Raw genomic sequence first — 14,185 nt, 5'->3', positions numbered from 1 at the left:
CCGTGTTCCGGAACAGCGGAACATAACTGTGCACCGGCACAGTGTCCCGAAACAGGGACATAGTGCCCAACCCTAGTGTCCACTGCCGCTTGTTATGAAGCAAGGGTAAGGAAGCGACCGATAGCAGCTGAAGATCTCACTCACCAAATCCCTGCATGGGTAAGAGCTAATCTGAAATCATCCCTCTTCAAAAACAAGACTTTGTGACGCTGCGGCATCTGACAGAAACTGGCTGAACTACCAGCACTGGAATTCGGCCGACACTCGTAAGTCAATAAGCAGTGCATTATTAAAATCACAATTAAATGTATAAAGAATCCCTAATTTTAAAGTATGTTAAAGTAGTCCATTAGAGAAAAATATAAACTTCCCTACGGTATAGTTTGCTTCTAATTTGAACACCATCTTGACTTAAAGTAAGTTTAGGAAAACTGTGGTTCAGAGCTCAGTTTTATGTGGAGATTCATTACTTTAACTACCACTTCATAACTATATTTGCGTTTCTTTTTGAAATGCTTTTACACTAATAGAAAGTGTATCACAGACTACCGTGCGCTATAAGAACAAAATAATTTTACCCTGTTCCGTTTCCTGAAAAAAAAAAAACTTTTACAAACTTTTGACCCATGTTACAACAACTACTGAGCTGGTGGCCGGCCGTTCCAGCTCCGGCCGCCTCTTAACTCGCTCAGAAATACTTGAAAACTAGATGAAGCTACAGAAAAAAGCACGGTGGGACAAACACACAATGCCGGGTTGGTGGACCGGTCGAATTTGCTGGTTCATGTGTTAAACCGCCAAAACGGACCCAACCACGAGCTGATCAGAGCGACCTAGGGGCCCCTTTAGTGACGCTGTATGAGGAAACCATCCTTCTTGAAACACAGATAAACTAGAGGATAATATTTTTGCAGATGTCTTGGATGGTGCAATGAACTTATAGCCTGATAATCGATATAGAAACGAAGAATAACGGTCGAGAGTACTCATCGCGCTGACCACACGCCCCTCGTAATCTGCAGGCCTTCGGACTGAGCAGCGGTCGCTTAGTAGGCCAAGTCCCAACGGGGCTCTTGCGCCGTGGGGTTTGGTTTAGCCTGATAAAATTTTAGAGTCTGCATGTAAATTAGAAATGCATTCAAATCTCTTGTTACACTGTACTCGGTTTCTTCAGAAATCTTACTACAAATTGGTCATGCAATACGTTGAGCTTCTCAGAATTCTCTACCCGAGACTAACTGCCTATCAAAATAACTAACTGATTCTTATCCTTTTTGATAACTTACTATAAACATAGTTAAAATAACTCATTCAAAAGAGCGTTCCTAAAAATAACTTCATTACTAGTGAGTATGATTTCATTAGATATCACTCCACCGTTCACATGAACCTCTCACTATTTATTCTAATACTACTACTAACCTTGGGTGCGGATGTAATATCTAATTAAACAATATACAAACACTTTCAGTGCTACGTACAAACCACTCCGGCGAATGAACATTCAGTTTGAGAGGAAACAATTATATTTCCCTTTTCATTTCTCTTTTTCTCATCCTCTCTTGCAATTTTCTGCTTGTCTTCTTCTGTCTTCCGAGAACTCCCTTACTTTAAGATAGGAGGATAAGCCTGGCACTGTACTTAAAACGGGGGCTTCATTGCCGTCCTTATTTACCTACATTTTTCTGGTAATAAAGTCTGTATCATTAAAATGGATTTTTAAAAACAATCAACCTGTCATTTGGTTTTCAGTTGGCTCTTGGAATAGGGCAAATCGATTCTTCTCGACGTGCTACAATTTCATGAAATTTGAAGGACCTCAAGTAGACTTCTACTTCATTGCTCTTACAAGCTGAAATGCAGCACGATCTCGCAGTTATTCCATTGAAGGGAATGGCGCGAGAATGCGGGAACCACACGTCTCCCGCGCCACGCCTTCACTAGTTGTACTTTGCTGTGCTGTGCTGCACAATCTTCCACACATTACCTGAGAGCGAATTCCTGAAATAAACAATCAGTCACACCAGATTTACTCTTATCTCCATCGCGGCCTCCAAATTGGTAATTTAGATGGAAACTGGAACAGGAGTTGTTTCATAATCCTTCTCCATTACAGAGAAAATAAAATAAATCATTGTCATGACATTGTCGACAAAAATTATATTTAGCTCGCCTTTTAGCAGGATAATATAAAAGCTCAGCACATTTAATATATATTTGATACGTGGGTAGTATCCTGTCAGACGCAAGGCATCTGGTCACCCCAGGTGAATACATGCTATTCGAGCTTAAAACAAGCAGACTCTGATATTTCCGTTTTTGAAATTTGTGGGAATAATTTATAAAATGAATCCCTAACTTTACATTTTTTTAAATGTAACTCCTCCTGAGGACGTTACAATTCTCCTAATCATTAGTACGAGTAGGTCTGCCGCTTCTGAAGGAAGTGACTGGTGCTAGTGGATATTTGGAGTTGAAGTTAGGTGATGAACCAGAGACAAGTTGTTTAACACCATCATTTCTTTCTCTGAAAACTGTCTGGAGCAATACTACTGGTTAGGGTGGTAGCATGTAGTAAAACTAGGAGTACTACCGTATAGTTGGTTACAGTGGCTTGGAGTCATTTTTAAAAAGCAAGTATGGGCAATGGAAAATGGTAAATAAAATTGTAAACAACCTCTGGGATGGGTTTACAGCAATAGTTGAGAAGTGTGAAAACGGATATGTCTTTTAAAAGTGGTCAGGGCCCATTACATTATAACAGGGAAGTAAAGAGTTTAGGAAGGAGGTGCACGTTAGAAGAAATGAAGTTAGGAATTGCTTCGGGAGTAAGAAGAGATTGAAGGAGCTCACTAGGAAATTGAATTTAGCAGAAAAATAGCTATTAGGTTAGGTTAGGTCGGGTCAGGTCAGGTTAGGTCAGGTTAGGTTAGGTTAGGTTAGGTTAGGTCAGGTTAGGTTAGGTCAGGTCAGGTCAGGTTAGGTCAGGTTAGGTTAGGTCAGGTCAGGTTAGGTTAGGTTAGGTTACGTTAGGTTAAGTTAGGCAGCCAAATGAATTCCAGAGAAAAATATCCACCAGCACCAGTCCTGCTCGCTGTTACTTCCTTCAGTAGCGGCAGACCTACTCGTACTAATGATTAGAAGAGTTTTAATGTCCTTGGGAGGAGTTACAATTCTTTTAAATATAAAGTTAGGGATTCATTTTATAAATTATTACCCCAAAGTTAAAACAGGATAAGTAAATATACTCTAAGGCAGAAACAGGTACCTGGAAGGACACCCAGGGATCATTAAGGGGCACGGGGGTGAAAATGCGAGGATTTATAGATCATTTAAAGATAATGTCCAGATAGAAGGGGCGACTCATACTGGCGAACTACCTAAATTTTCCTACGATAATAATGACATTTACAAAAGTTGCAAAAGTAGAAAGTAGAAAAGTAGAAAGCTAGAAAGGCAGCTGAGATTGATAATTTTTGGGGGGACATATTAAATGTTGGAATATAGCGAAGCAAGGCCAGACAAACCACGTTTTATTGGCGAAGGCAGCGAAACAAGTCCAAATACAACCCACGAGGAAGTACTGTATGCAATCAAACTCCAGAAGAATGGAGAAGCTGTAGGTTCGGACAAGTTTCGTGCAGAAACTCTCAAACTCATTGCTGAAGGCCATGGCAGAGGAGTAGAGCTGCTAACTACATTATTCAACGCAATATATAAATCTAGTAGAATTCCATCTGACTGGCTAAGATCTACTTTTTTCACCATACCTAAAAAAAGGCTGGTGCATAACACTGTGATGAATATCATATGATCAGCCTAATGTCCCATGTGCTAAAGGTATTTCTGCGTATCATCCACACTCCAATCTACCTCAAATGCGAACGCCAAGTTGGACATACTCAGTTTGGCTTTAGGAACGGAACGGGTACGCGCGAGGCTCTTTTTTCCTTGAATGTTTTGACCCAGAGATGCCTAGATATGAATGAAGATGTGCATGCTTGCTTCATCGACTACCGAAAAGGTTTCGATTGCGGATCTCATGCAAAATTTGTCAAGATTTTAAAATCTACTTGTGTAGATGTTGGTGATCTTCGTATCATTACCTATTTGTACTCAATCAAACAGCAGAGGTCTTAATAGAAGGAACTACTATTGAGGACATAGCTATACGAAGAGGCGTCCACCAGGGATGTGTCTTGTCCCCACTCCTTTTCAACATCTACTCTGAAGCTGTGTTCAGAGAGGCTATGGAAGATGTTAAACTAAATATCAAAATCAATGGCTATGGTATTAGTAACATCCGATTTGCCGATGACACGATTGTGTTAGGCAGCAACCCTAGTGCTCTTCATATCATTATAAACAACATCGTAAGGAACAGAGAAACCTACGGTTCATCCTTGAATATTAACAAGACCAAGCTGATTGTATTCTCGAAAACACCAAAACAGGCCTCCCTGTAAATCAACAACAACATCGTCCAACAAGTATCTTCCATCAAATATCTTGGAACTCTAGTGAACCAGCATTGTGATTCAAAAGGTGAAATCTTATCCAGGATTGGACAAGCACAAAATATGTTCAATATAATGAGAACCTTATTCACCAGCCGGGAACTCAACCTCCAGCTCAGAGTTCGAAGCGTGGACGCTCAGCCCTTTATTGCAAAAGTGGACTCAATCTTTTGAAATGCGCTTATACAGAAGAATACTCGGAATATCTTGGGTAGAAAGGAATTCAAATGAAAAAGTCCTCAACATCTTGAACAAGAAGAAAGAGCTTGCATAACCATCAAGAAGCGTAAGCTCAGCTACCCGGGACACATCATGAGAGGTGAACGATATGAACTTCTCTGACTGATCATTCAAGGGAAGATTGATGGGAAAAGATCTGCGGGAAGACGGAGAAATTCCTGGCTGAAAGACTTGCGGCGGTGGTATACGTCGATAGAAATCTTCCGTGCTGCCGTTTCGCGTGTAATCATAATCAACTGGATCGCCAACCTTCGGAGGGAGACGGCGTCATAAGAAGAAAAAGATCTGATATATTTGATTACTGTTTGTGTGAAGGAGCGATACCGAATGAATGGAGAGTTGCAATAGTAGCTCCATGGTACAAGGGAAAGCTTGACATGTGTTGTTGTAAGCTCTTTCTTTCTGAATATGTCAGACACGTGGGCGAAGTTACTAACTGGTTTGACAGTTCGGGTTTAGGAAAGGTCATTCCAGTGAAGTTCAACTTGTAGGATTCCAGCAAGGCATAGCAGATATTTTAGATACTGAAGGTCAAATCGACTGTATCGCCATCGACAAATCGAAGGCTTTTGAAAGGGTTAGATAATGAGAGATTACTGACGAAAATAAGGGCTATTGGACTAGACAGAAAAAAATGGTTGAATTGGTGGCTAAATATCTTGAAAATAGAACTTAGAGAATTAGAGTAGATCAAATGATATCTGATCCTGTAATGATTAAGATGGAGGTCCCACAGGGAAGTATTATTGGACATTTATTTTTATTGTATAAAAGATATCAGTAAAGAACTGCAATCGCAGATTTGTGGATGTTGTTGTACTTTATAGAGCAGTAAATGAGTTACAGGATTGTGAGCGAATGCAGGGGACTTCAACGTTGTGAGAGGGACCGCGGTTAATTGTATGGTGGTAAATGGGACGAAAAATCAAGTTCTAAGTTTGACGAAAGGAAAGAGTCCTCTCAGTTGTAATTATTGCGTTCATCTGGTGGTAGTACCTTATGGGGAACACTCTCAATAAGTAGTTGTTAATAAAAGGAATGATCTTCATTTGAATAATCATATTAACGAGGTTGTTACGAAAGGTTACAGATCCCTTCGCATATTCATGGTAGTATTTAGGGTCTGTAGCAAATATGTAAAGGAGATGTAAGCACGATTTGTTGGCAGTGATTTCCGACAAAGGAGTAGTGTTACAAATATTTTGCAAAGGTAGGGCTGGGAAGACCAGGGAGTAAGGAGACGAGATGCTCAACTATGTGGCATGTTTTGAGCTGTCAGTGGAGAAATGGCGTGGAATGACATTAGTAGGCGGATATGCTTGAGTGGAGCTGTTAAAAGCTGGAGAGTTCACAACATGAAGATAAAGTTGAAGTTCAAACTGGGGAAATATTCTTTTATAGGAAGAGGAGTAAGCGATTGGGAAATGTTCGGTACATTTTTAAGTAGTTTGAATACGTTCAAGAATCCGCCACCTGGACGACAGCGCTAAATGAACCTCGATATCTCGACTCACCTCGGGAGCCAAATTTCGTTTCGAGTTATCGAAATTTCGAGATATAGAGAACACCGCTGCTACACTAACAAACTCTTATTTTAAGGCGTCATCCTAATTATAGAGAGAATACAGCAGTGAAACAAGAAACACCTTTCGTTAGTCCCTTCTGTGTTGACCATCTTTTCTTCCACGTACATTTCAACAACATTTATTGCTCAGAGAAACACTGTCACTGACTCTGTATGTAGGTTCGAAGCCTGCCAAAGGAGCTTGTCATCCACGACTTCCTGGGCTGCTTTCTATCGTGACCGGTAATGAATTCACACCCGAATAACAACGAAGCTTCGCCGATTTTCCGATCACTAGAAGTTTGTTTTTCGATTCCCGTCATATTGGCTTATTTATTGTGAACTGTTCCTCGCAAACTACAAATGCTGTATTGCACAGTCAGTGTTGTACAAAATCCGAGTTACAGAGTATTTTTCGCTTCAAGGCAGGAATCGTTTGGTTCGTGTAACAGAGAAATGAATGCATTTGAGGAATAGGACAAACGGCCGGGAAATTGAAGTCAGTTCGAGTATTGGAGGTTCGACTGTATGTACACTGACTGACAGAGCAAATGCGACACCAAGAAGCAGTGGTCAGAACTTTATGCCAATTGCAGGGTAGACTGACGTCACTGAGGTATGCTCATGATGTGAAATGCGCCGCTGTGCTGCGCACGTAGCGAACGATAAATGGGACACGGCGTTGGCGAATGGCCCACTTCGTACCGTGATTTCTCAGCCGACAGTCATTGTAGAACGTGTTGTCGTGTGCCACAAACACGTGTATAGCTAAGAATGCCAGGCCGCCGTCAACGGAGGCATTTCCAGCAGACAGGCGACTTTACGAGGGGTATGGTGATCGAGCTGAGAAGGGCAGGTTGGTCGCTTAGTCAAATCGCAGCCGATACCCATAGGAATGTGTCCACGGTGCAGCGCCTGTGGCGAAGATGGTTGGCGCAGGGACATGTGGCACGTGCGAGGGGTCCAGGCGCAGCCCGAGTGACGTCAGCACGCGAGGATCGGCGCATCTGCCGCCAAGCGGTGGCAGCCCCGCACGCCAAGTCAACCGCCATTCTTCAGCATGTGCAAGACACCCTGGCTGTTCCAGTATCGACCAGAACAATTTCCCGTCGATTGGTTGAAGGAGGCCTGCACTCCCGGCGTCCGCTCAGAAGACTACCATTGACTCCACAGCATAGACGTGCACGCCTGGCATGGTGCCGGGCTAGAGCGACTTGGATGAGGGAATGGCGGAACGTCGTGTTCTCCGATGAGTCACGCTTCTGTTCTGTCAGTGATAGTAACCGCAGACGAGTGTGGCGTCGGCGTGGAGAAAGGTCAAATCCGGCAGTAACTGTGGAGCGCCCTACCGCTAGACAACGCGGCATCATGGTTTGGGGCGCTATTGCGTATGATTCCACGTCACCTCTAGTGCGTATTCAAGGCACGTTAAATGCCCACCGCTACGTGCAGCATGTGCTGCGGCCGGTGGCACTCCCGTACCTTCAGGGGCTGCCCAATGCTCTGTTTCAGCAGGATAATGCCCGCCCACACACTGCTCGCATCTCCCGACAGGCTCTACGAGGTGTACAGATGCTTCCGTGGCCAGCGTACTCTCCGGATCTCTCACCAATCGAACACGTGTGGGATCTCATTGGACGCCGTTTGCAAACTCTGCCCCAGCCTCGTACGGACGACCAACTGTGGCAAATGGTTGACAGAGAATGGAGAACCATCCCTCAGGACACCATCCGCACTCTTATTGACTCTGTACCTCGACGTGTTTCTAAGTGCATCGCCGCTCGCGGTGGTCCTACATCCTACTGAGTCGATGCCGTGCGCATTGTGTAACCTGCATATCGGTTTGAAATAAACATCAATTATTCATCCGTGCCGTCTCTGTTTTTTCCCCAACCTTCATCCCTTTCGAACCACTCCTCCTTGGTGTTGCATTGTCACTGTTAGTCAGTGTACATATCGTTTGATGTCTTTGTCTCCAGGAGCGATGGGCGTGCACTTAATCGCAGCTGCGAGTGTCTTGAGAGGAGGATTGGGGTGCAAGGTCAGAAGATGCAACAAGAACCAAACAACACGTTGTGCAGTAAATCAAGGCCACTGTAAGAAGGCTGGAGAAGGTTAAGGGAAAGCGAATGTGGGGTGATCTGTAATTAGGGATGCAATTTTGCCGATTTGCCTATTTTATTCCTGTGTTCAAAATCGTAAGATTTTAAGGTAGAATTAAATGCAATAGCCTCATTATGGCAGCGTTATTAGTTTTTGCGTGTTTCCTCTAATCTTTGGTGGTGCTATCTGGGGATCCAACCAGCCTGTGGGTTGAAAACTTAATAAAGGTAGACTGTGGAGGCGATTAGTTCATTTACAGAGGCTTGCACGGGGGTCTAAAATGTAGATATAATAATAATAATAATAATAATAATAATAATAATAATAATAATAATAATAATAATAATAATAATAATAATAATAATAATGAAAATCCACACCCTGTTTCCAGTCATTTAACCAGGTCAGGAATTGAATGAATGAAACCCCATCTAGCGGCAAGTATAGGAATTGTGCCGGCTGCCGAAGCCTGTCGCACTCCTCTGGAGCAGTGATTAATAACTGACAGATGAAATGAAATGATACCGGAGAGTGTTGCTGGAATGAACGATGACAGGAAAAACCAAAATACCCGGAGAAAAATCTGCCCAGCACATATCTCACATGGAGTGACCGGAATTTGAACCACGGAACCCAGTGGTCAGAAGCCGGCGTGCTTCCGCCTGAGCTACGGCTGCTTCAATAATAATATTAGTAATAAGAAGAAGAATGTTAATTGTGACGAATTTAAATACAAGTCTCTCAAAGAAGTTTGAACATAAATCATTTCTGAACATTATGTTGTGAAAAAACATTGCATTCCGGTAAGTTGAAGTTGTGGTTCACAAGACTTCACTCAAAAATATTAATTTAAAACATCGACGACTGTAGACAAGTGGGCAGAAAAATGCACCGTAGTTTATTAGATAATGCCGGTTGGAGTTAATATTAAGCCAGATAATCACTTACCAGCCTGGTGATGAACAAATCCGAAATACTCACTTACACAATTTTGCTCAAAATATTTCCAAGACTAAATATTATAGTCAATTGCAGGCACTCGGAGTCACACATGAAGGTACATTTCAAATTCACACACAAGTCGTAATAAAAACACTACCAAATAAACAAATTTTAAGTATAAGACTATTTATACAGACCCACGCCTTCCTTTCACTCTCACCTTACGGTGGTTTCAGATCATTCTCGCCTGCCAAAGCAAATGACAGCAAGACGTGCATTTTTTAAAAATTTATTTATTTATTTATTTAAATGTTTTTTTATATCACACCTGGAACAGAAGTCCGGTTTTGAATTTCGGCCGCTATGGAGCGCCGTGCAGAACTGTTGAAAGTCGAGCGACGAATTTAACCAATTGCAAGTTCGTAGACAATAATGATCTAGGCAGATTGGTGACCGTCCCAGAAACAGTAGTAATATCCATGGCATGTAATTCACATACCACTTATATTAATTTCAGAAGATCTGCTGATTCCCACAAAACCCAGGCAGCAACAAGAACAAAGTTTAATTAACGCAAAACTAATATAAAGTAAAGCTTAAAATTAAACGCATAAGAATGACTAAAACTTCAAATAGTTTGTAAAATATCAAAGTAATCCATATGAAGTTAGCGCAGCTGGTTTAATATGATACTTGGGCACTGGTTGCGCCCCTACAATACATCTAACTTCAATGTTTAATTCGTCAACTTTGCGTACAATGCTTTCCTTCTTCGATCACGACCTTGCTCCTGTAATATTCAGTCGACATGGTAGAATACTAGGTAACATTTTGTTGTATCTGCGGCACTTTTAACTGAATCCATTTCCCTTCAGGTATTTCTTAAGGTGGCCAGTGCCTCTAAAAGGGCTCCGTGTAAATCGACTATTGGGAGGACTGTTTGTTAATTTGTGGTGTTACTGTTTGTTACAGACCCGGTGCGAACAGTGTGGGCAATCCCTTGGGTCACTGGCGGAACAGGTGTACATGAGGGAGTTGGAGCTGAGAGAAACCACCAGAGTGCTGTAAGAATTAGAGCGAAGTCTAAATGAAAGGGAGAAAAACCTGAGGATATGGGAAGAAGTACTGAAAGAGAGAGAGATGGTGATTGAACAACGGGAGGAGGCGTTGGACAAAAAAGTAAAGGAGATAGAGAAAGCTCGCAAGGACAGAAATGAGAGGAGGTGGAGACGGAATGTAAGTTTAGAGCTGCGAGAGCTGGCGTGTGAGAAGAGGGAGTACATTTCTCGGCAAATAGAGGTGAAATCAGGTGCCCAAATTCCGGACATTTCAGTTAATTATATTTATTATTTATTTTGTTTAATATTTCTCATTTATATTTAATGATATTACTAATGACGCCCAAGAGAGGGCGGCAGCAACTGCTTTTCCCAGTACGATCCAGGTCAAGTGACCTTTGAGCAGACTCTAAATTGGGCAGTTGTAGAGGATATATCAAAGTGGTGAGTTTCCTTCTTGCGAGAAATCCATGTGTGGAGTCGAAGCGCACCGCATTGAAACATTCTGCAGAGAGGGGGCTGCTGCACGTCGCGAACGCTCTGGTGGAAGAGGAGAAAAATCAGGGTGCTGAGCAGTGCTTTTAATCAGCTGCTCAGTGGGGTCAGCTCAATTTTGTGAGGTACCTGGTGGGGGAGGGCGGTTTGAGTGGGGAATTACTGAGCAGAGGTCTTTGTACCAGATGCTCAGTGGGGTGAACTTGAAGCAGTAAAGCACGCCACCGCCCTACAATCCACTAGTCTCAATGTTAAGGGTACTGATTGTTACACTCCACCATAATAAGCTGCATAGTTCGGTCACCTTGAGGTTTGAAGCACCTCACCAGACTAGACCATTCTATAGTCAATATCAATATTCAAATCAACTGTCAGTGCTCTCGTCTTGCTAAAGTGTGTGGTCAACACGAGGTGGTACACTTCTCGGAACAGTGCTCAACAAAGAAGTAAGTTACTTGGAACACTCGAAGCTACTCACGACAACAGTAAACTAGTGTGTCTCCCTCCGTCTGCAGTACAGTTGCCGCCTAGTCCTCGGAGGGGATGTACGTCCTTTTCCTCTCTCTTCATGATCAGTGCTACAACGGCGAGGAATCCTGCTAAATAATGGCGCCCGTAACAAGTTCAGGGTTACACAGAATTATTTTATTCAGGTACTGCATTGATACTTCCAGAAGTGTCTGAATTACTTTTTAAGTCGTGGTGAAAGTTCAGATGGAAGCAAGTGGGTGTCTGTGCTAATGTTTGTACCTATGCAAAAAAATTATTGTAAGGTAATAAAACTGCTAAATGTGAGTTTGTGCAGGTGCCAGCCCCCAACTCACTATCTGCTTTACTCTTGGGGAGTGCGAACCGCATGGTGATTTCTGATGCACTAGGAGTCGAGTACTGTAACTGGTATCCATAGTGACTTAGTACAGCACAGTATCGTATACGTGACGTGGCTTAAGCCGCTCTAATGGAAGTAGTCATTACAAGATGAAGATAGTGTGGATAGTCAGAACTGTAGAACATCATCCAGGTAAGTAGATGTCATAAAATTTATGTAAAATACGTACCCTATTTGTCGCCCAGTATTCATCCAAGAAAAGGCCTTGAGAGCCTCTGAACACACTTCAAATTTGTAAGTTATCTAGAACTCTCATGATGAGGCACAGTGAAAGAAAGTTGAAATACTGTACTTAAGTTGTCCATCACACTGAGGGTACTCAGAAATTCAGTCTTCTTTTTGTAATTTGCATGTTTTGCCACCTCACCTCTACATTCACACTTTCAGCTGGTATTATAAATATTCCTCTATTTAAGAAAAGAGTGAATCTCGTTCATAAACTGGGGGAAGCTCAAGGTTACAAAGAACTATTTCATCTCGTCTATTTTATTGAGGTCCTGCACTGATACTTCCAAAAGTACTGAATTAATTTTCAAGTCGGGGTGAAAGTTCAGATGGAAGAAAGAGTCTGTGTTACCAGTGGATGAGACAAATAGAAACCCACTTGTCCCAGCGTGTGACATGTGATTATACCAGAGTATAAAGTTAGTCTTCAAATGAAAACAATATTTAGAGATTAATCATGTAGTATTTATAAAAATATTTAATGACGTCAATAATCTTTGCAGTAAATATTCGGCATGTATGGCTTGAGTTGCTTCACCCTGCAGCAGCTCTATTCAAGCACAACTCCATTTTATCCACGAACCAGCTCTTAAATTTTTGGCAGTACCGGGATACGCACCTGGGTTCTCGAGGACGGCAGATAATAGTGTTAATCCTTACGATACCGTAGTTTCAGTGAAAGCGCGGATGAAATCATAACTTGCTGACTTCTTCTCCATTGAGGAGTCCCTTTACATGTCGACGTGTCACTTGAAGCCTTTCGAAATGCCGTCTGAATGTTAATATCTTGACATGACCATGTAACCTTCAGTTCTACGTGCAATCAGAACCAGGGACGTATTTGCACGTGGGCCAATGTACAGTATGTATATCTTTCCATTTTTACGTCGCACCGAAACGGACAGGTCTTGTGACGATAATAATAATAATAATAATAATAATAATAATAATAATAATAATAATAATAATAATAATAATAATAATAATAATAATAATAATATGTTTTATTTATTTTGGGAAGGTTAGGGATGTGCTCCCTTTCTTACACTTAACCAGTCTTAACCTAAAACACTTAATAATAACTACTGATGATCATAATATGATAATGTTAACAATAGAAACAGTAATAGTATTAATAAAAGTAACCACACTTAATAAAAAAAAAAAGAAAATTCATATCATAAATATAATACACATCGTTCGTAGAGTACATTAAAAATATATGGATAATGAGTAGTACACTGACTGACAGAGCAAATGCAACACCAAGAAGGAGTGGTCAGAACTTTATGCCAATTGCAGGGTAGACTGACGTCACTGAGGTATGCTCATGATGTGAAATGCGCCGCTGTGCTGCGCACGTAGCGAACGATAAATGGGACACGGCGTTGGCGAATGGCCCACTTCGTACCGTGATTTCTCAGCCGACAGTCATTGTAGAACGTGTTGTCGTGTGCCACAGGACACGTGTATAGCTAAGAATGCCAGGCCGCCGTCAACGGAGGCATTTCCAGCAGACAGACGACTTTACGAGGGGTATGGTGATCGGGCTGAGAAGGGCAGGTTGGTCGCTTCGTCAAATCGCAGCCGATACCCATAGGGATGTGTCCACGGTGCAGCGCCTGTGACGAAAATGGTTGGCGCAGGGACATGTGGCACGTGCGAGGGGTCCAGGCGCAGCCCGAGTGACGTCAGCACGCGAGGATCGGCGCATCCGCCGCCAAGCGGTGGCAGCCCCGCACGCCACGTCAACCGCCATTCTTCAGCATGTGCAAGACACCCTGGCTGTTCCAATATCGACCAGAACAATTTCCCGTCGATTGGTTGAAGGAGGCCTGCACTCCCGGCGTCCGCTCAGAAGACTACCATTGACTCCACAGCATAGACGTGCACGCCTGGCATGGTGCCGGGCTAGAGCGACTTGGATGAGGGAATGGCGGAACGTCGTGTTCTCCGATGAGTCACGCTTCTGTTCTGTCAGTGATAGTCACCGCAGACGAGTGTGGCGTCGGCGTGGAGAAAGTTCAAACCCGGCAGTAACTGTGGAGCGCCCTACCGCTAGACAACGCGGCATCATGGTTTGGGGCGCTATTGCGTATGATTCCACGTCACCTCTAGTATGTATTCAAGGCACGTTAAATGCCCACCGCTA

This window comes from Anabrus simplex, chromosome X, assembly GCF_040414725.1.
Source record: "Anabrus simplex isolate iqAnaSimp1 chromosome X, ASM4041472v1, whole genome shotgun sequence".
In the NCBI taxonomy this organism is placed as follows: domain Eukaryota; kingdom Metazoa; phylum Arthropoda; class Insecta; order Orthoptera; family Tettigoniidae; genus Anabrus; species Anabrus simplex.
This window is presented reverse-complemented; position numbering follows the sequence as displayed.